Consider the following 3,227-nt stretch of genomic DNA (forward strand, 5'->3'; position numbering starts at 1 on the left):
CATCATGGTGCACGTCTCGTGACGGGTGTCACGGCGTAGTTAAATGTATGCGATACATTTCTCAAATATAAGCGCTCAGTCATCTGTACATCATGGTAGGTTCCCACGACGTGCAATATGCGTTCAACTTATCAATGTTCATGTGTCCTGCAGTTCACATTATGACGCGCAGTTAGCTGCGGTCTTCATCGATCCATGAGCCGAGTGATCCACTGCCGAGGGTGACTAACTTGCGTAAGCCGCCGCTGTGCGCGTATACCCGTTCCCCGTAGGGAGGAGCAAGCCGCCGCTTAGAGACGAAGCATAAAGTGTCCTCATTCCACATAGGGCAAGCTGGATTAATCCATTTTACCCAGGACGGCCGAAGCGGCGTGGACCAGGGGAGAACTGAACCTTATACTTCACACCACAGTAAGTCTACGTGTCCTCTTCCACATAGGGCAAGCTAGAACTAACTATCTTACCCAGGACTGCCGAAGCAGCGTGGACCAGGGGAGGAACACACTTTTCATGGAAACGTAAGGCATCCATGACTGCCATAACGTAAGCCGCCGCTGTGCGCGTATACCCGTTCCCCGTAGGGAGGAGCAAGCCGCCGCTTAGAGACGAAGCATAAAGTGTCCTCATTCCACATAGGGCAAGCTGGATGAATCCATTTTACCCAGGACGGCCGAAGCGGCGTGGACCAGGGGAGAACTGAACTTTATACTTCACACCACAGTAAGTCTACGTGTCCTCTTCCACATAGGGCAAGCTAGAACTAACTATCTTACCCAGGACTGCCGAAGCAGCGTGGACCAGGGGAGGAACACACTTTTCATAGAAACGTAAGGCATCCATGACTGCCATAGTGCGTAAGCCGCCGCTGTGCGCGTAAACCCGTTCCCCGTAGGGAGGAGTCAAGCCGCCGCTTAGAGACGAAGTATTAAGTGTCCTCTTCCACATAGGGCAAGCTAGAATGAACTATCTTACCCAGGACCGCCGAAGCAGCGTGGACCAGGGGAGAACTGAACTTTATACTTCACACCACAGTATTGAGTAATGTGCCCTCTTCCACATAGGGCAAGCTGGAATGTTCCATTTTACCCAGGACGGCCGAAGCGGCGTGGACCAGTGGAGGACTACACAATCATGAGGTTTGATATCGACTTGTGTGTTTCAATAGGGTACCGATGGTATGTTTTGAACCGATTTGATTTAGCCATTCTGAAGTCATCACTTGGTTGAAGCGCTGAACTAGGGAGGCATCGTTTACATATATATTGGTTTTTGCATGCTCTACTAGGTTAATGTCATGAGGTTGGCTATCGAGCATGCCCAAGTGATGACTTGATTGTGTGCTTGCTTGAATTCTTCACATTTCATACCATCGGTTAGTTGTCGAATCATTCCTCGATCTAACCTTCGTTCTTGGTTCATGTATGCTCTCTTCCACATAGGGCAAGCTAGAATTAACTATCTTACCCAGGACCGCCGAAGCAGCGTGGACCAGGGGAGAACTATACTTTGTCTTGTATGCCCTCTTCCACATAGGGCAAGCTAGAACTAACTATCTTACCCAGGACCGCCGAAGCAGCGTGGACCAGTGGAGGACTATACTTTGTTCATTACACCACAGTATTAAGTATGGTGTCCTCTTCCACATAGGGCAAGCTAGAACTAACTATCTTACCCAGGACCGCCGAAGCAGTGTGGACCAGGGGAGGACTATACTTTATACTTCACACACTAGCCATACTGAAGTCATCACTTGGTTGAAGCGCTGAACTACGGCGGGGTAATCGTTTACAGGTTATAATCATATAGCTGCATGCTCATTAGTAGATAATGGAATATTGTATGGCAATATGAGCATGCCCAAGTGATGACTTTGTTTCAAGCTCAACAGGTAGGGTATTGAGTCCTCTTCCACATAGGGCAAGCTAGAATGAACTATCTTACCCAGGACCGCCGGAGCAGCGTGGACCAGTGGAGGACTCTATACTTTATACTTCACACCACAGTATTGAGTACGACTTGCATAAAGCCCCTAATGAGAACCACGAGGGCTCTCTCAATGTAGAACCACGAGGGCTCTAGTACCGATTCTCTCGGTACGGCTTGGTCCGTGTTCCTTTATGCTTGTACTCTAAGTATTAAGTATTGTGTCCTCTTCCACATAGGGCAAGCTTGAACTAACTATCTTACCCAGGACCGCCGAAGCAGTGTGGACCAGGGGAGGACTATACTTTATACTTCACACACTAGCCATACTGAAGTCATCACTTGGTGGGGGTGAACTACGGCGGTATCTATCGTTTTGGTTCGGTCTATATAGGGTCGCTTGCATGCTCATTCGAATATAATGTAATTGTGTATGGCAATATGAGCATGCCCAAGTGATGACTTTGTTTCAAGCTCAACAGGTAGGGTATTGAGTCCTCTTCCACATAGGGCAAGCTAGAATGAACTATCTTACCCAGGACCGCCGGAGCAGCGTGGACCAGTGGAGGACTCTATACTTTATACTTCACACCACAGTATTGAGTACTTCTTGCATAAAGCCCCTAATGAGAACCACGAGGGCTCTCTCAATGTAGAACCACAAGGGCTCTAGTACCGATTCTCTCGGTACGGCTTGGTCCGTGTTCCTTTATGCTTGTACTCTTAGAAAGTCTCAACCCGGAGGTCTTGACTTTGATTGTCATAGTTGGACTACGACGGGGTATCCGACTCATCGAATACCCCAGAAGCACACCATCTTTCGGGTAGGCGGTACGCGTACCTCCGGACGCGGAAGTCTCAACCCGGAGGTCTTGACTTTGTATTGTCATAGTTGGACTACGACGGGGTATCCGACTCATCGAATACCCCAGAAGCACACCATCTTTCGGGTAGGCGGTACGCGTACCTCCGGACGCGGAAGTCTCAACCCGGAGGTCTTGACTTTGATTGTCATAGTTGGACTACGACGGGGCATCCGACCATTGCTGATCGAACACCCCTGATTCACCATCTTTCGGGTAGGCGGTACGCGTACCTCCGGACGCGGAAGTCTCAACCCGGAGGTCTTGACTTTGATTGTCATAGTTGGACTACGACGGGGTATCCGACTCATCGAATACCCCAGAAGCACACCATCTTTCGGGTAGGCGGTACGCGTACCTCCGGACGCGGAAGTCTCAACCCGGAGGTCTTGACTTTGATTGTCATAGTTGGACTACGACGGGGTATCCGACTCATCGAAT

General features: G+C 49.6%; 1 non-coding gene across 1 annotated transcript; it reads right to left on the bottom strand.

Moving 5' to 3' along the window:
- Positions 1–69: 69 nt before the first annotated feature.
- On the bottom strand, positions 70–224 carry LOC131291858 (5.8S ribosomal RNA). The gene has a single exon (XR_009189603.1). It is a non-coding gene; the product is annotated as a 5.8S ribosomal RNA (ribosomal RNA).
- Between the last annotated feature and the right edge of the window lie 3,003 nt (positions 225–3,227).

The sequence above is a fragment of the Anopheles ziemanni genome (assembly GCF_943734765.1).
Source record: "Anopheles ziemanni chromosome X unlocalized genomic scaffold, idAnoZiCoDA_A2_x.2 X_unloc_17, whole genome shotgun sequence".
Taxonomy (NCBI): domain Eukaryota; kingdom Metazoa; phylum Arthropoda; class Insecta; order Diptera; family Culicidae; genus Anopheles; species Anopheles ziemanni.